Consider the following 20,066-nt stretch of genomic DNA (forward strand, 5'->3'; position numbering starts at 1 on the left):
TGTCGAATTTCACTCCAATCTGAGTTGGTGACTCTAGCCTCCTGCAGTGCTGCCCCGAGCCTCGATCTGAGCTCTGATACCAGTTGAAGGAGTACGAGCGGAAGTGCGACGCGAGAGAGAGTGCGAGAAGAAGAGCACGACGATACGGTGAACTCACTCTACTGTAATGTGTAGAGCATAGTGAGTTCTTATTAGGTTTTTACAAAAGAATATGTGTACATACCTGGCGGCCCGTCCACTTACCTGGGCGACCACATTGGGCAAAAGGCAAGGGGACTGCGTCAAATGCTTCTAATAAGAAGCCCAAGAAGAGGAAATTTTTAGGTAGCTGTTTTTACTGTGACAAGAAGGGTCATGCTGTTAAAGACTGTAGAAAGAAGAAAGCAGATGAGAAGAACAGCACCATGAAAGCTTCTTGGAAGGAAAGAGAATCCGCCAACAATGCTGAAACAGACCTTGAACTATGGGCTGCCATAGAAGAGGTATGCTCATCAGCACAAACTCCGCTTGTTGATGGATCTTGGATTCTAGATAGTGGTGCATCCCGACATATGACTAGTAAGAAAGACTGGTATAGTTCCTGGAAGCCTCTACAGGAACCCATAAGTGTAATTGTTGGGAATAATGCCAAATGTCCAGCCGAAGGTTCTGGGACAATTTCTTTTTTAGCAGCTACAGGTGAAACTAAAGAGCTCTCTAATGTGTTGTACGTGCCTCAAATCAAGAAGAATTTGTTGTCCATTGCTGCAATCATTGATCATGATCTTGAAGTCCGTTTCAAGAAAAATGGAGCAGAAATCTTGGATTCTAAAGGCAACATAGTAGGAAAGGGTTTAAGGCGCAACAACCTCTACGAACTTTTTGCACTTACGATCACTATAGAAAAAGGTACAACTCAATTATGGCATGAGAGATTTGGTCACTTAAGCATTGCTGTGCTAAAAGAGATGCAAAAATCTGGGATGGTAGCACACTTGCCTCAAATCTCAGAGATGAATGAAGTTTGTGAAGCTTGCATGATGGGCAAGCAACAAAGAAAGGCATTTCCACAAGAGAGTAGTAATCGAGCTCAGTCTCCTCTAGAGTTGGTACACGCAGATCTCTGTGGAAAAATGTCTACATCCGCTTTAGGTGGATCTTTCTACTTTTTTCTGTTAGTCGACGACTTTAGTAGAAAGATGTGGGTGTATTTCATTCGTGAGAAATCTGAAGCTTTTGGAAAGTTTAAAATGTGTGAAAAGCTTGTAGAAAATGAAACAGGAAAGAAGGTGAAGAAGCTTCGCACAGATCGAGGAGGAGAATTCATCTCAAATGAATTCAACAATTACTGCAACAAGCATGGCATAAAACGACACCTTACTACAGCTTACACACCACAACAAAATGGCGTTGTGGAGCATCGCAATTGGACGGTGGTAGAAATGGCAAGGTGTATGCTCAAAGCCAAGGGTATGCCAGATTCCTTTTGGGCCGAAGCAGTAAGTACAGCAGTGTACATTCTCAATTGAAGCTACACAAAGGCTTTGAAAGGGAAAATGCCTCAAGAAGCCTATTTTGGTAAGAAACCTTCAGTCTTGCATTTCAAAACATTTGGGTGTTTTTGTTATGCTCATACTCCCGATTCTCAAAGAACAAAGTTAGAAGCCAAAAGCAAGAAGTGCGTATTTCTTGGATATAGTGAAGAGTCTAAGGCTTATAGACTCTATGATCCAGAGGAAAAGAAAATACTCACAAGTCGGGATGTGGTATTTGAAGAAGGGCCACATACGGTGGAGAAACCAGGTTCGTCCACTTTCTCATCAAACGAAGAAATAACTCACCATGTGCCATACCAAAGTCAAGTAAAAAATCAAGAGGAGGAGTTGTCTGATGACTACTCAAATAAATCTAACCAACCTGTTGCAACATCACAGGAAAAGCCACTACCAAAGTGGGCTCAATAGCTTTTTGATGCTCGAAACCCTCAAGTTCACAATCCTCGTGAAGAGGAGGGGGGTTTGCGACGGTCAAAGAGAATAGAGGAGCAAAGGAGAGCCTCCGAACACATCGTCAACATGGCTCTCATGACAGAAATTTTGGGCTCTGTGAAGGAGCCAGCCTCCGTCGACGAGGCCATGGCTGATCCAAAATGGAAGGAAGTGATGCAGTTTGAATACGACAGCATCATAAAGAATGACACTTGGGAAGTAGTGGATCGGCCTCCAAAGAAGAAAGTCATTGGCACAAAATGGGTGTACAAGCTCAAACATAAAGCTGATGGCTCTTTGCAAAAGTACAAAGCCAGGTTAGTAGCACAAGGATTCTCTCAAGTCGAAGGGTTTGATGTTAGTGACACCTTCGCTCCCACAGCTCGAATGACAACTATTCGTCTTGTGCTTGCTCTTGCTGCTATCTATGTATGGGTTGTTTACCAAATGGATGTCGTGTCTACATTTTTGAATGGAATTCTCAAAGAGGAGATGTATATTGAGCAACCACCAGGGTTTGAGACACCCCATTCAAAACAGAAGGTTTGCAGATTGAAGAAGGCTTTATATGGCCTGAAACAGTCTCCAAGAGCATAGTATGTCAGAATTGATAAGTTTTTAAAAAAACTTGGCTTTAGAAGAAGTGCTTCCGAAGCGAATTTATATGTACTTAGAGAGAATGGAAAACAAGTCAATATTGTCTTGTATGTTGATGACTTGATAATCACAGGTGATCACAAAGAGCTCATCCAACAAACTTAGGTTTGTTGCATTATTGTTTGGGGATTGAGGTTTGGCAATCCTCAAAAGGCATCTTCATCTCTCAACAAAAGTATGCAACAGAGATCCTAAAAGCTTTTGGCATGATAGATTGCAAACCTGTGAGCACTCCAATGGAGGTAAATGCAAAACTCTCCATGGAAGATTCTTCTCCCTTAGTCGACATTAAAAAATACAGAAAACTTGTGGGAAGCTTAATTTTCTTGTGGAACACTAGGCCGGATACTTCTTTTGCAGTAGGTGTTTTAAGCAGGTTTTCCAACCAACCAAGAGAATCTCATTGGAAGGCAGGTATGCGAGTTCTTAAGTACATCAAAGGTACTTTAAGCCATGGAATTTCCTATGGCATTTGCACAAATACTCTTAGTGGGTATTGTGACTCTGATTGGGCAGGAGATTGTGACTCTAGAAAGTCAGTTTCTGGATTTTGTTTCTCACTTGGTTCTGGAGTGTTTTCTTGGATCAGCAAGAAGCAGCCAACCATCGCTCTTTCTTCAACGGAAGCAGAGTATAAAGCTGCTTGTTTTGCAGCTTGTAAAGCAGTTTGGCTAAGACGAGTCATCATGGACTTAGGTGTTTCTCTTCATTCAGCAACAACACTTCAATGCGACAACCAGAGTTGCATGGCGATTGCCAAGAACCCTGTCTTCCATGCATGCACAAAGCATATTGAGGTTCAATATCATTATGTTCGAGAGATAATTGAGGATAAAATTGTGGAGCTAGAGTATTGTCCTACTGAAGATAATTGTGCAGATATCTTCACCAAAGCTCTAGGGAAAGACCAGCTACTTCGACATCTTCATCAACTTGGAGTTGGCACACGGCCAACATAGAGCATCTTCGGGTGTTCATTGAGGGGGAGTGTTGGTATACTTGCAATGCCCACCTCTCTAAGTTTTGCCACCACAATATATGCTGCACAGTTTGTAAGGCCCCCATATGAGGAGAAGCCAATGGTGCACATATATTTGGTGGATTCCAGCTATGCACGCTCATGAGATCTCTATTTGTGATCGTGGGTGGTACGGAGCAAATTCAGGGGCAACTTTGGGGACCTCGGGGGCTTCCGCCCTCGAGACTTTTTTTTCCCTTCGCCGGAATATCTTGGCCGGACGACAATCAAAAAATGGCCGTCTGGTGGCCGGTGGCTGATGGTCCATGGTCTTTGGTTGGTGGCCGATGGTCCATGGTCTTTGGTCGGTGGTCGGCGGCCGGTGGTCTTTGGCATGTGGCCGAATTTCCTTGGCCGGTGGCCGATTTCTAGGAGGACTTGTCTACCCAAAATCGGCCACACATGGGCGCATGGGACAGTCCTACTTGGACTTGGCTATCTAAGGGCGGCTGCACATGGGCGTTTAGAGGCTCCCTTACAACTATATAAGGAGGCCTTTTCATGAGTATTTTGGTAGAATGGTGTGCACACTTGACGCACACAGCACATCCTTGTGTAAGGATTATTAGTCCCTTGTATTCACTTGCTCTAGTTGTCTAAATCGCCATCTAAGCTCTACCTTGAGAGCGCATGGGTGGATGACTCCATCAATTTTTATAGTGTGCTAATCTAAAGTTTTTGATTTTCCACTAATCTACTTTGCATCGTGTCTCTCTCTACTCTCCTTGCTACTAGATCCTTATTGTATTCCGCATTTCTTACAATTATGCTATGCTAAGCAAGAAGAGTGATGATAAGTGAGGAACTATTTCTTTCTCCTATGGATGATTCTTCTTCCTCTTCCCTACCCTCATTCCCTCTTAGCTCTCTCCACCTTCATAGGTGTTTGAAGCTTGGGATAGTTAATGCTTTTTGCAAATTTTATGTTATGCTCGTGATGCATGAAGCTGTCCATCTTCATAACATCACCTAGGTCACAAGGAACACAAAGAATGTATTGTACCAAGTCTCTCTTGATGGGAGAATCTATAATACAAACGCCTTTTGGAGGGAGATCGGCTCCAAGTAAATATGGTCCTCTACTATTATTATGTTCTCTAATACTCTCTCTCTTGCAAAAGCATTGTTCATGCCAAGTTAATTAAGTACGATGTTTATGTTGCTACCATCAATTAAGTTCACCCTCTATGTTCTCAAAGTGATCTCACAAAAGTGCTCACTCTAATTCTCTTAGTTCCGCTATTCTCAAAGTTCATAGGCCATTTCCATTACATGCATCATATGGTGTGGTTGGACATGAAGGTGTGTTGCTATCGATGGTGCCTATATCTGCATCCTTGAGGGAAAATTGGCAGATTGTGAGTACGTGTATAAGAAGATTGAGGTGTAGTGTACATCTTGGGCTATAGAGAGTCTTATGGGTGTGTTCTGGGTGTGTGTGCCATTCCCATTCTCCATCTTTGGATGGTTCCATTGAGGAGCATGATTGCTCGGCGATGAAGTTCTAAAGCTTGAATATGATGCTTGACATTGAAACAATGCCTGCTAGAGATGAAGAGGCTATAGATTGGTTTTTTGATCTAGATCTCTACTTTTTGCATATGGGAATATATAAAGATGAAGCAAAGTTGAAGGTGTTGCCATTAGTGTTGTAAGGGAAAGCCAAAAGCATGGTTTGAGGGATTGAAGTTTGCAAATCAGTATTTGTTTACAAGAAGTTTTGAAGCAGATTGAAGCCTTAAATAAGAGGGTTTCTCCATCATGCTGGGATGCACAATTGAGATTCTTGAAACAAGATGTAAGTGAAGATTTTGAAAAAAAATTTGAAGAGTCTATCTGGGAGAAAATAGTTGTTGCTACTTGCATAGGGAATGGAGTTATTTTTAAACAAGAGCGGTTTCTAGCTTGTTTGCATCCAAGAATTAAAAAGAAGATCAAGTTTGGTGGTAAAGAAACTTGGAAAAGGTAAAGAGCAGGAAAGAAAAGAGGAAGCTGGAAATGGACTTGTTGAAGCCTATAGATTATAGTTATGGCTTATTCTTTGGGGTGCATCATAATGTGAATACAAAGGAGATTTCAAGCATCAAAGAGGTGGTTGCTTTACCATTGGTGAGCCATTTTGGTTCATCTTTTCAATTAGTTCCTCCAATTTGGTATGTTGTTGTACAAGAAGGGGTCAACCTCGTTAGGGACGTTGAGCTCTTGGCAGAAGGGTGTATGTATGAGTAAAAGATGGCATATGTGGAGAACGAAAGTGAACATGAAGAAATGGGCAAAGATGATGTTGAGAGCTTAAGGTGTGGGCAAGCTCTCCTAGAGCAATAAGAAGATGAAGATGCCGAGACGAAGAACGTATGGTGAGGAAGAGGATGACTTGAATTCAAGCTTCTGGGAGCTAGCTCGTGATGATAGTAGGGAGGACGAGTTTACGTCCTTTGGCAAAGTACACAAAGAGAAAATGGATGCATAAAGGGGTGAAAATTTGGATGTGAATGCAAAAGAGCAGGTGCATGAATTTACCAAGAAGGATGAGTCCACATTTTTTAGGGCAAAGCAAGGAGTAGAACGAGGAGTTATTATTGACTTTTCTTATGGCTATGGAGAAGTGGAGAGACTCAAGAGACTCAAGCTTGATTGAGGATTGCATGCACGAAGTTATATATGGGCAAATTGGCTTAGTTGGTGCAAAAAGCCCTGAATATGTGGTTATGAAAGATGGTACAAATGGGAATTTAAGTGTGGAGCTTATGCCATATGAGGATTCCAAGGCCAAAGTGTTGCAAGAAGAACATGTATGTTCAAGTGATCAGGAAGAAGAAACACATGTGGTGAATTTTGGTAGGCAAAAGAGGTATGTGCTTCATGGTTGCTGGGTATGCTTATAAAAGCATCTATGCAATGGGCTATATATCAAGTACTGCTTCTTTTTTAGGATTCTTATTTCCTAGAAATATTTTCATCACCACTTGGTTGTATGGGAGAGGTAGATATTGGTATTCAATTAGATGATGTACATAGTGATGCTATGGTTATTGAAAACCGAACGCAGGCAGTTACTTGGAGAGGTGAGCATGTGCTACATGTATTTTATATGCATCATTGGTTCTTTGTATGGATGAAGCAATATAGGAGGTTGCTAGGACTGGATGGCCATGCCCAAAGCTATTTGTTCGATCTCGCAGGTTGTCTCTATTGCCTGTGGGGGGTAGAAGTGTAATGAAAATGGCCTATGAACTTTGAGAATAGCGGAATTAAGAGAATTAGAGTGAGCATTTTTGTGAGACTACTTTGAGAACATAGAGGGTAAACTTAATTATAGCAACATAACCATAATACTTAATTAACTTGTCCTGAACAATACTTTTGCAAGAGAGAGAGTTAGAGAACTTGACAACAATTGAGGATCGGATTTATGTGGAGCCGGTCCCCCTCCAAGGTCCCCCTCCAATAGGCTTTTGTATTATAGATTCTCCCATCAAGAGAGACTTGATACAATACAATATTTGTGTTCCTTGTGACCTAGGTGAAGCAATGAAGATGGAAAGCTTCATGCATCACAAGCATAACATAACCTTGCAAAAAGCATTAACCATCCCCGGCCTCAATCCCAAGGCCTCAAACACCTTCAAAGGTGGAGAGAGCTAGTGAGGAATGAGGATAGGGAAGAGGAAGAAGAAACATTCATAGGAGAAAGAAATAGTTCCTCGCTTATCGTATCTCTTGTTGCTTAGCATACATAATAGCATAGTAATAAAGATGGAGAAGTTGGCAAGCTTAAGCATTGGAGCATGGCTCTTGGTTGAATTTGCATTCCATAGCCAAGAGTGTTGGTTTCAACTTCTATACAAGCTTGGAGAAGGATATGGAGCTCTTTCACTTTTCACCTCACACAATGAGTGTGTGTGTGTGTGGGGGTGGGGGGGGGGGGGGGGGGGGGTTACCCCCTAAGCTAGCCCCTAGATTCCTTGGTCGACCCCCTCTTCTAGCTCATAATGGAAGCTCATTGGACCCCTTCAAGCCTGGCCAATCACATGAAAAGTGCATATCAAGAAAGCATGCTAGCCTTGGGACAAGTGTCCCCCTTTCCCCTTTGAGAGAGAGGACTTGATAAATGCATACATAATTAATTGAATTAGCTAAATTATCATTGGACCCATTGAGCCAATAGGCTTTAGGCACCTTTTAAGGGAAACATGGAGAGGAACTTGACATGTGTCTCTGTTGCTTCATTAGGCAAGGCTTGACTTGTGTGAGAGTGTGTGTGTTCCCTCTCTAGCTCCTATGATGAGGGCTCCTATAACACCCTCCGTTTGGGCCTTGGGAGACTTGGTTACCGCAAGCATGTCTGCTCTTTAGTCCATTTCATTCTCCCAAAGTAGAGTGACAAATTCTACTTGGTGTTTGAGAGATGTCGTCATCACAAACATGATCCTAAGCATGGATACTATTTAAATTTGTGCACAATAAAAAGAGTTTTAGTCTTAAAAGACAAAAACATGGTCATTTAAAAGAAACATGGTACATTTGCTTATTCTAATGTAGCATTGTAAGCATTGACAAGGTTCATACTATCCTTAAGCTATATTCCTTGCATCCATCTAGCATCTTCAAAACGATAATTTTTGAATTTAATAAGATATCGTCGGATCATCTAACCATGTTGTAGTACCTTCTCTTCGTGCCAAAGGATAGCTTTGGGTTGTAGCACCTCTTCTTGGTCTTCAATTTCTAGAGGGTCTTTTTTGGAATTAGGGTTGCAAGAAAACACACACAGCTTGGAGAAGACGAAGGAAGCTCAAGACACACAATAGAGAGTGTTTTACTTAGTGTGCAATGGAAAGATAGATAGCCCTAGAGTGATGGGCATATATACAATGCACGGGGGAAAAAACCTCCTAAAGAGGGAAAAAATGCCCCGGTGGTCCTAGTGTGTTCCCATACATCACTACCACATGTATATGGTGACAAATCCCCCCTGGAGTGATGCGGTGAACGAGAGCTAGCACATGAGTAAAGGGAAGTGACATGTTCTGAGGACATGATCAGTCCACAAAGGGGAGTAAGCCCAAAGCTTTGCGGAAAGCTTTGAGCTTCTCACAAGACAATGACTTTGTGAAAAGATCTGCAAGGTTGTCCTGTGTTGGCACATAAGCCAAGCTGGTCTCTCCTACTGAGAGCCTATCCCTGACATAGTGGTAATGCACCTCAATGTGCTTTGTGCGAGCATGAAAAACTGGGTTCCTCGCAGATGCCAATGCTGTCTGATTGTCACTGTAGATTGTTGGCAGTGTCCTGTCCAACACCCAAATCAGCCATAAGGCGCCTGAGCCATACACACTCAACCGTAGCTATGAAGATTGCCCTGTACTTAGCCTCACAACTAGAAGTGGCCATAGTAGGTTGCTTCTTGCTCAACCATGATATACATGAACTGCCAAGCATGAAACAAAAACCACTTGTGGACACTCGCGTGTCAAAACAACCAGCCCAATTTGAGTCCGAAAAAGCATGTAAGTCTGGCGGCAATGATCAATGTATTTTTTTGGACACCGACCTTGAAATATTACTCAATTTTTTTGGTGAGAAGATGAATCTAAATTTATAAATTTGGCGAGCAAAATATTTTAGAATTAAATTTATCATTTTTTTTACAAAAATTTAATTTAGACCTTAATTGGTCATTTTACAATATCACATGTAAGACCATATTAGGTATTTTGGTAAAAATCTCACATTATGGGAATCTCCAAATCGACTAAATTCATGTAATTTGGGAATTTTCCACTTAAAGTGGGAAAAATTGAGGTGTGTGGTTAGTAAATAAAGTGAAAATCTCATAGGATTGTGGTGTTGATAAACACCAAAAGTCAAGAGGATGTACAACACATGGATTTGAATAATAACTACGAATTACATAAAACAAAGGAAGATACAAAAAGGATTTTGTTTACAAAATTGACTAGTATAGTCACAATAGAAGCTCCACATAACTCTACTCCACATTTGATACCATATCTAAACTTTGATCCAAGTGTGGTTGATGTGCACGAGTGAGGCCTTCTTTGGCTTTTAGAGCATGCCTTTCTGGAATATTTATTCTAGAAAATGGTCCTTCTTTGTTGGGTCACCAGGACCAAACAATTGCATCTACAGTTTCCCACACTTGTGGGTTCTTATAGTTGACAGCCCAATAACCCTTCCAACAGTTACTGTAAGCTTGAGTATCTGTCATCCCACTTTTTCTCGCGCAAGGTGTCCAATATTGAATCAAGAGTTTTCTGTAGTTTGGTGATGTAGGCTCATTATCAATGTCAGATAAAGCCATTGCAAGCCACACTGGATAGATTTCTGTGTCACTCGGAACAAGCATAAGAAATTCATCTTGGTGCACATCAGACATAGGGTCAAACTCTTCCCTTGGCCTATCTTGTTGAGGCCCACAAAATGATCGTTCAACTCTTCAAGGGCTAGGAATCTTTCTGCTCCTTGTTGCAAATTCATTGTAGTGCTTTGTAGGTGAGAATATTCTTGAGATTTTGGCCAAAACATTTCATACAAGACTCCCTATGATATGATTGCTTTTCCAATCTCTTCAATTACCTTACTCTAATAATCTATCACGGGTCTATAATATCGCGGAATACTTGAACCATTTCCTAAATTTTTCCAAAATTTTATATAGTTCTTTAGTCCTAAAATGACTTCTTCGTGGGCCTTGACATACTCCGCCATTGGTACTAGAGGTGGATCTCCATGTGGTAACATTGGCTTGCCTTCTGTGTCTGTTTTCCAAAGGCGAATACTTCCACTCCAACTTGATACACCTACATGTGCCTTATATTGCATCATTGGTGTCTCATCCTGCATAAAGAACCTGAACTGAAGCGGTTTGGAATGTCCAACAAGTATGTCTTGTCCATCACAGAGATAGACATCACAATATTGCTTGAAATCAGGGATCTTTGTGAGAAAAAATGGAGCTGGAGATGAAGATGAGCTGTTTTGTAATGTATCCATCAAATGTGGCAAAGTATAGGTTTGTGTAACTCTCAACTTCTCTGAAAACCTACTAAACATGGCGTCTATGTCCTCATGTGTATGCCCAACCATTAAAAATCCTAGCTGGATGGTTTTGAAAACGCTCCTTGCAACAAGCGTTGACAAATAGGCAAATAAGTTTTGATTTTTGTTTTCCCCTGCACAATTATCCAATTGTAGCAACAAGTTCTCTGGCAACCTATGAAATGTTGACCCCAATTCCTCTTCTGCAATTTCTGATGACTGCACAATGGGCTCTTTTCCATCACTTAAGTTATGGTAGTCCAAAGCATCCCTTGAGTTCAAAGCATGTAGTAGTGAAATATTGCTCCTTGGAAGTCCATTTGTTACTAGATCACCAAGAGGATGCGTATCTATCCTCTCTAGGTTATGTAAACCATTAGCAATTGAGCCAATTGTAAGATTTGGATCAGCTGGCCACAAACCATTCATGACAAAGTGTCTGTAATGACCTTCTCCATGTCCATGAGTGATCATGCCAATCAATGCCACCTGCAGATTATATCCTGAATCCACACCCTTAGGAACAATGTGTAATCTAGGAATGGCAGTCTTCTTTTGATCCATCTTATCATGGATTATGCATATATATTTTTGTGGTTGAGTTTCTGAATACATGCGCCATGCATAATATAGGCTTCTGCAACTCTTTTGTTGTGCCATGTGAACTTCTCTCTCCCTCAAGAGAAGATCTCTCTCTTCAAGAAAACGTTTAGCTTCTAACCTTGCCTTGATTGAGCTACAAATATTGCACTTAGAGAACTCACTCGTCTTTGTTAAAGTGACATGCGGGTACTCTTTGTTCCAAATTCTACCAAAAGAAGATTGGGATAGCTTCTTCTCATAGCCCATTTGGTCAAGTGTCGTGTTGATTTCACATAAAATATCCACTTGTTTGTATGTTGATGGAATCACCAATTGAGTATCTCTTGAGCCATCTAGCAGTGTTCTACTTCTATGTGGCATCTTCTCAGAGTTGTTTTCCACAAACTCATTTAGTAGTGCTCTTGCTAAACTAGTATGTTGAAGTCCCCTTCTCAATGTACATGTGTTCCCATGTACATATTGGCGCACACCATTTTCAAATTTCTCCTTGTATCGATAAAATGATGTCTTTGGTATTCCATGTAGCTCATACCATGCTCTACAACAAACAATAGAGCCATTTAGCCTGAATTGGTATCGTGACTTCTCATCTTTTTGATAACATATAGAAAGAACATCATAAACATAATTAGTGCGTGATTTTTGAGACTCTCCCCAAAATTGTTGTCGTAACCTTGTCACCGTATCACGATCTGCAAACTGGCAACATTTTTGTGCAAAACAATCAATGCATGATACCCTTTGAATTGATTTGTTTGAAAGGTAAAAAGTGGAAGCTGGTGCTGCTTTTGATTTTTGAGTCCTGTTCATGAAAGTGTATCGTCTCTTCCTTGACAACTGGACAACATTACTCCCATCAAGTTTTTTTTCAACATTGTCATCGTTGGATACATCCTCATATGTAGCATGCATGCATGTAATGGGCTCCCATTCAACATTGTTGTCTGCTTGATGGGCCACTTTAGCAAAGTGATGCTACCCACTTCAACCACATCATCAATGCTTGCATTTGCTCTTTCAATACCCACACCCACACAATCATACCAAGTTCCTTAAAGTTGACATAATCATGTGGAAATACATATAAGATGGTCCCTTCATTCATGGTTTGCATCATTGTGTCATCTTTTAAAAGGACCCTCTGATTTCTCCAAGACTCTCGAATCACTGCTTCAAATTCTGGGCTTGTTATAGGTATTGCATCTGTAACTAGAGGATCAGAATGATCATGTTCTTCATCACCATTGTAGCTTTCCTGTGGATCAATTAAGTTCCCATTTAATATAAAATATCGCAAAAGAAGCTTTGACCATCGAACAACACTCCATAATGAGCCTTGGAGAGATGAAGTATCCATTTTAGGAAAAGGTAGGACCACATCCTTCAAGCATTCCTCCACTAAAATGGAGACATTTCCTTGCCCTATCTTTGTACCACCACAAGTGGAATCTGGATCTGTTCTACACACACAACCAATACCAACAATTTCATTGTCAAGTATCATAGGTACTTTCTTCCCAGATTCGAAGTCCATCCTGTAAGTGAAAAAGATTACATTGTTAAATCCATAGTTATAGAAAAATACTCTTCAAACAAAAAATCATGCTACAACATGAAAAAGGTTTGCATAGGTTGGACAAGTGGTGAACCTTGAGACCAAATCCTCCTTGCTATATTAATGGAAGCAAGGTTGGAAATTATGGTGGATCTTGAAACCAAAGCATCCTTGCTGTATTAGAGCATAGGTTGGACAAGTGGTGGACCTAGTTGTAATACCCACTGCCACCTATCAACTACTATAGGACTATGCTTTCCAATGTCCAAGTATCCCTTGAGTTTTGCAAGGTTGAACACGTGGTGGATCTTGAAACTAAAATCCCCTTTCTATATCAGAGCATAGCTTGGACAACTGGTGGACCTAGTTATAATGCCCAATATACAAGGTGAATACCGTAGGACCTTGCTACCTTGCTTGCCAATGTTTACGTAGCCCCTCATTTCTTTAATGGAAGAAAGGTTGGACAAGTGGTGGACCTTGAAACCAAAGCCTCTTTGCTATATTAGAGCATAGGTTGGACCTAGTTGTAATACCCACTGCCACCTATCAACTACTATAGGACTATGCTTTCCAATGTCCAAGTATCCCTTGAGTCTTGCAAGGTTGAATACGTGGTGGACCTTGAAACTAAAATCCCCTTTCTATATCAGAGCATAGCTTGGACAAGTGGTGGACCTAGTTATAATGCCCCTCCTTTTTTTAATGGAAGCAAGGTTGGAAAAGTGGTGAATCTTGAAACCCAAACCCTTTGGCTATATATAGAGGATAGGTTGGACAAGTGGTGGGATTAGTTGTAGTATCCAATGTACAAGGTCCAAGGTGAACTATGTAAAGACCTTACTTCCAAAAACAAAGTCGTACAAGTGGTTCTCCTTGAAACCAAAACCTCCTTAGTGTATTAGAACATAGCTTGGACAAGTGGTGGACTTAGTTGTAATGGTGAATGTCCAAAGCAAACTATTATAGGACCTTTCTTTCCAAATCAAGTTTGGACAAGTGGTGGATCTTGAGACCAAAACCCCCTTGCTCTATTAGAGCATAGCTTAGATAAGTGGTGGACCTAGCTATCATGGAAAATGTTCAATGTGAACTGCTACAGGACCTTGCTATTAAATGTCTAAGTAGAGCTAGATTCTTTAATGGAATCAAGGTTGGGAAAGTGGTGCATCTTGAAACCAAAAGCCCTTTATTGTATTAGAGCATAGCTTGGACAAGTGAGGGACCTAGTTTTAATGTGTGATGTCCAAAGGAAAGTATTACAAGACCTTGCTTTCCAATATTTGAATTGGTCAAGTGGTTAAAACTAAGTATAAAACTTTGACCATTTTCTTCCCGAATTGCCAAAAAGCTAGTTTTAGACACCCCTAAATGAAAATGGTTTAGGGTGGCCTTAAACAACGTTTTTTCAAAGACTTGAACAAAAGGGTTGCCGAAGAGTAATGAAAATTTATTATGGCTTGAAGTTCCTGAGTATGTGAAAACAAGCCTAGGTTTTCCACAAGGCAAAAGGTGACAAAAAAGAACTGTTGTTTCTTATGACATAATAAGAACATTGGAAACTTAGGATTGACCATGTGGCCTAAACTTTGGCAAGTGAAGTGGTGGCCAAGTTTTTTGGCATAGTGTGCACTTGGTCCTATATGTGTTGACCACTTGGCTAAATCTAGGACCATAAGGCCAAACCTTTGGCACCTTAAATATAGTATGGGACATAATCTAGAAGTGCTATAGTAAATTAGTAGTATAGTTAATATGTTAATATTTGTATTATATTTAAGTATATGCTAAATATAATTTATGTTCAAAATTTCACTAATGAAGAATGTTCCCATTTAGCACTCTAGATGCGGGGTCTTAGGGCAATGCCACAATGGGGTGCATCCGACGAGGCAGCGCTTCCACGTGAGGTTTGGGGGTAGCGCTCTTGATGGGGATGTGGAATATAGCGCTCTCGATGGCGGGGCTTGGGAGGCTGATTTTGGGATATTGTTCCGGGCGGGGTCCTGGGGCAGCGCCCCCGCGGGGCTAGGGGCAGCGCCCATAGATTTTTTTAAAAAAAGTGAATTCCTATTATAGAGTTACGCATGTTTTGCATATTTGCAACCATGATTTCTTTAATTTTGGCCGTGTGAATTGGTTAATGTTTTATACTGTTTTTGTTTTTTTTAATCCTATGATAAAACGTGGACTTGTAGCTTACGTGGCATTCTAATAAACCCTATCAAGATTAGGCACAGAGAGAGCGCACGAGCAATGCACATAGAGAAAGCATGCGAGCAGCAAACACACAGAAGGCGCACACGGATCGCACACAGTTGGAGTATACGCGCGCGTAGAGGAGCAAACCCGGCATCGTACACAATGCACAGGTGGAGCGCACAGGATTCACAGTTCACGCACAAGATAAAGAAACAACATCATACGCAACGCTTTCCAGAAGGGCAGGATCGGGCATAGCTTCTTCTCAGGAGACATTGCACACCTCACGAATAGAGAAAAAACAGGTATTTCTCTCTCTCTCACTCTCTGTCTTTCTCCATATAGGGAGGATGGTTCTCTGTAACTCTTTCTTGCACACACACTCTCTCATCAAAAGACAGAGATATATAGTTTAAAGTATTCCCGCACACATACACATATTCCCACACATCTTCTTCCTCTCTTCCACATACATAAACACAGTGAAATCTGTTATCTTGTTGTCTCTCTCTTGAAAATACATGCACATATTCCCATACATCATCTTCCTCTCTTCCACATACATAAACATAGTGAAATCTGTTATCTTTCTCTCTCTCCTCTCTCTAGAAAACAGGTATTTCTCTCTCTCTCTCTCTCTATCTATCTATCTCTGTATCTTGCTATCTCTCTCTTGAAAATACATGCTCATGTATGTGTGCGTCTATGTTATCTATGTGTATGTATGTATATTTGTGCTGTTTCATTGTAATACTCATACATAATGTATAGATACACAATTACTTAATTACGATATGCACACATAGTATATATACATACATAAATATCACATATAACTAATACATTGTAATACTAGTAAACTTGAATGAAAGACATACTTGCGTGATCTGTTAAAGTCCATTCTTGTAGCGAGTTCTAGATGTATGCTGAGCTGGTTTTCCTCTAATCCATTTGTAGATATGATTGTAACTTCTGTTTCACAACAAAAGTAGTGTTGTTTAGTGATACACCTAATGGAGATAAATGGTTGAAACTAGGACATGTAGACCAAAAATACGTTGTCGAGAAATTTGCGGTCTTGCCAGGAAAGCACCGGGCTTATGGCTGTGAGAGTTTGTGAGAGAACTCAACAAAAACTATATGAAGGAGTTAAACCATAGATGCCATGAAGACTAGGGTTTGGAAAGAAGTGCAATCAAAGAAGACTCACTCTTTCTCTCTTGCACTCACACACACACAAAGAAAGAACGCAAAAGAGAATGTCAAAACAATACGAAGATGAAAACATCAAGGCTATGGTCATATCGTATCATGGGTAATATGAAAGGGTTAATGGATGAGTTAATGGCATTCAATCTTGGTTGACCAAATAGGCTACGAATTGTTCTTTGGAATTGTAGTTTTGTGCTTACCATAATATATATATTTTGTCTAGTGATTGGGATTAATTATGTGTACAAATCCTCTTGGTTCATAGCAAGATAACTACGCTTACATCAAAAGAAAAATTATAGTCTATGAGAGGTAGTATGATGGGATCCGGTGATAGAAGTATTTCATTGAGCCTTTCAGGGCCGAACAGAAACACTATACGTTGTTGAAAGTGTATTTTACGGCTAATCCATACGTTAATTCTGATAGATCGTACAGAGTGAAAGCGATAGAAATGATCACCATGTGGGTTATTCATCTAGGATAGTATGTGAGAAATGTAGATATGAGAGAAGTGAAGAGATGAGAAGTTTCCCTCCCAAGCCATATTCTTGCCCGTAGGCAATAAGGATACTGCGGGGAGAGATGTACCTGTAGCAAAGAGAACCTAGAGAGGATGAATTACTAAGAATGAGAGAGATAGGTTTGGTTAAGGAGATGAGATTAGATACATATATATATATATATGTTGGATTAGAGATGAAAATGAAAACAACAAGAAATCAAGAAAACATCAATGTAGAACACATTTTACTTGAAACCCTTCGGCACCATTATTGATGGGAGAGAGAAGAAGAGTGGATAATTCCACTTTGATTGATACACCAAGTGCAAGACCTTCTTTGATTAGAGTTGATATTCCAAGTTTAGCTTGTTGCAAGAATGGCTAGTCTCCCTCTAGGAGAAAGTGTAGGCTTGGGCTTATGTTAATGGCTAAGTACAATTAGGCATTACTAATCGCTCCCTCGAGAATTCCTCTCATCAATGGCTTGAATACTTGAGTTCCTTTTCAAAGAAGAAGAGGTCCCCTTTTATAGGTGAAGGGAGCCCCCAAAGGTTTACACAAGAAGAGAGGAGCCGGTGTGAATAGAAACTGGAAAAGTTGGAAATGAGCTGTCCCTGCATGATGTGGGCAGACTGGGGTCCAGTATTCTGATCATAACTCCTCAACCGTGGCTCCAAATAAAAAAGTAAAAATATGGGCAGAGACTTTAGCTCATTAGCTACGATTTTCATTTTAAAATTGTTTTCCAATTCGGATTGGAACCTTGTGTAAAAAATTCATCAAAATAGGGTCCATTTATGGCAACAAAAGTCTTCATGTGGTCTCCTTAGCTTAGACTTTCATTTAATTCCAAAGGACACCTCATGCCATATGAAAGCATGACATTGCTCCTTGACAAATTTTTGTAATCATGCTTGCAATAATGCATTAAAATAAGTGTATCTTTGAAATCATGCCACCTAGTGTCCCACTAGGATTTGATTCTCTCCTAGTAGCTATTTAAAAAGAAATATAAGAAAGGTATAAAAAGTACATAGAATATATATATATTGGAGTTTACCCTAGATATAGGATCTAGCTAGGGTGTGAGATGATAATGAAATAGTAGAAATAAAGAATCAATTCTTTTTGCCCCAAGTTAAAGAGGCGGAGCTATTGATGCTTTTCCCATAGTATTTTCTGATGGTAAAGTAAGGCTATGTTACCCTTGAGAAAAATAATAGGATGAGATAGAAGGCTTATTATTATACTTAAATATGCATATGTACACTATAGGAAATATAATTATGTATCTAAAAAAAATACAAGATAGATCTTGTAGCATGCGTTCCCACTATGTACGTGTCGCAGCACGACATCCACCCCCTCTAAACCTGCACATCCTCCGGTATGTGCCACATTGTCTCTTTGTAAGATTAGACCTCTTGTACATCTTCCTTGTCTTCTTCTTCACTGGATGATTCCAGAGCTTCATGTTCACTTTGATCTTCACCTGTGTTTTTCTCTTGTTCCTCATCCATATCTTCTAGATCATTGTCTCCTCTTCTCTTAAACATTTTAATCCTTTTTCCTGCAATGGGAATCTTTACTTCTGTACCATCTAGTTCAGACAAGCTGTAAGTAGCATTTTCATGCACATGCTTTACAACATACGGTCCAAACCATCTTTTTGAGAACTTACGCATGACTGTGTGCTGGTTATCAAGGCTACTATCATACACTAAAACCCAGTCACCTTTGTCAATTGCTTTGCTCCTGAGTCGATGTCGCTTATCAAAATAGTCCTTGTTTTTCAACCTTGCATTTTTGAGTCGTTCTTTTGCAGCTTCAATGTCTCCAGGTCTTCTCTCTAGCTGCCTTATACCCAGTGCAAGGAGATCTTCCCTACTAAGCCCCTCTTGCCAAGGTAGTACATTCCATGTGGGAATTGTATCCTTAATCGGCATCACTGGCTTTTGACCATGCATTAGCTCCGCAGGCATATAGCCTATTACTGAGATATGTGTTGTACGATCAGCCCATAAAGCATATGGTAGCAATTTTGGCCACTCAGCAACTCTTCCTTCGCAAGCCTTGGCCAAAGCTTTGATGATAGGAGGATGCCCTCTTTCACTCTTTCCATTGCCTTCAGGGTTGTAAGCTGTAGTAAGAGAAAGCTTGATCCCTAATCTAGAAAAGAACTCCCTTGCTTCTTCGACATCCAGTTCACCTCGATCTGCAGTGATTTTTCCCACACAACCATAACGGCAAATCACCTCATCAAGAAGGAATTTGCACACAGCTTCTGTGGTCTTAGCTCTTAATGCTCTTCCTTCAACCTGGTTAGTTAGGTCCTCTCGTGAAAGAACCAAGTATCTCATCTGCCAGAGTCCTAAAAGCATCGTGACTAGATCCACAACCCATTTATAGTGCATGTCTAGTGGATATGTAGGGTGCAATCCATCACGATGTCGAACATTTGAATACATTTGACAAGTTACACATGACTCTACAAACTGAGATACATATTTATACATACCCTTCCACCAGTATTTTTCTTTCAACTTGGAGAAGGTTGCCCACACACCCCTGTGTCCATCCCATAGACTCTCATGAAACTCTTGCATGAGCTTTACTTGAGTCTCTTTTTTACATATAACCCGTTGTGGTGTAGCACCCTTTTGTTTAGGATGCTTCCACAAGTAACCATCCCTTAAAAAGTACCCATATGCTTTCCTGCGTATCCTCTTGAATTCTTGTTCAGACCAATCATCCTGTTTTGTTAGAGTACTCAAGTACCTTCCAATAAAAAGCCAATCACCTTCATAAAGATCTTTCAAGAACAATTCAAGTGAATTAGTCATGCAGACATTGTTACCTTTGACATGAGAGATAGAATAGAATTTTGTGCCTACATCATCTCCCTCATCAATCATTTGCGACTCATCTTCATACCTTGCCCTTGATAGCATATCTGCCACTGTATTGTCTTTACCTGCAATGTGCTTAAACTCGGGATTTAAGGACTTAATGTAGGCAATCCACCGCAACATAGCAATGTCTGGTGTTGAGCAGCTTGTAATCATCCCAAGAAGTGGTAGACAATTTGTTTCTACAACCACACATGCACCAATTAGGTACTCTTTCCCACTTTTCAAGGCTGTAACCATACCCCATAACTCTCTCTTTATCTGTGGATAGTTTCTTTGGCGAGCACTTAGTACCTTTGCTCCAAATCTTACCACATACCTGTGCCCTTCTTTGTCATCTTGACCTATTGCCCATCCAATCCTTGTAGGACTGGTA

The 20,066-nt window shown here is 40.5% G+C and overlaps 1 pseudogene; it reads left to right on the forward strand.

The window, feature by feature from the left end:
• The first annotated feature begins 2,830 nt into the window (after positions 1-2,830).
• On the forward strand, positions 2,831-3,583 carry LOC147423835 (secreted RxLR effector protein 161 pseudogene; annotated as a pseudogene).
• The last annotated feature ends 16,483 nt before the right edge of the window (positions 3,584-20,066 follow it).

This window comes from Adiantum capillus-veneris, chromosome 26, assembly GCF_014529385.1.
Source record: "Adiantum capillus-veneris isolate H3 chromosome 26, ASM1452938v2, whole genome shotgun sequence".
Classification (NCBI taxonomy): Eukaryota; Viridiplantae; Streptophyta; class Polypodiopsida; order Polypodiales; family Pteridaceae; genus Adiantum; species Adiantum capillus-veneris.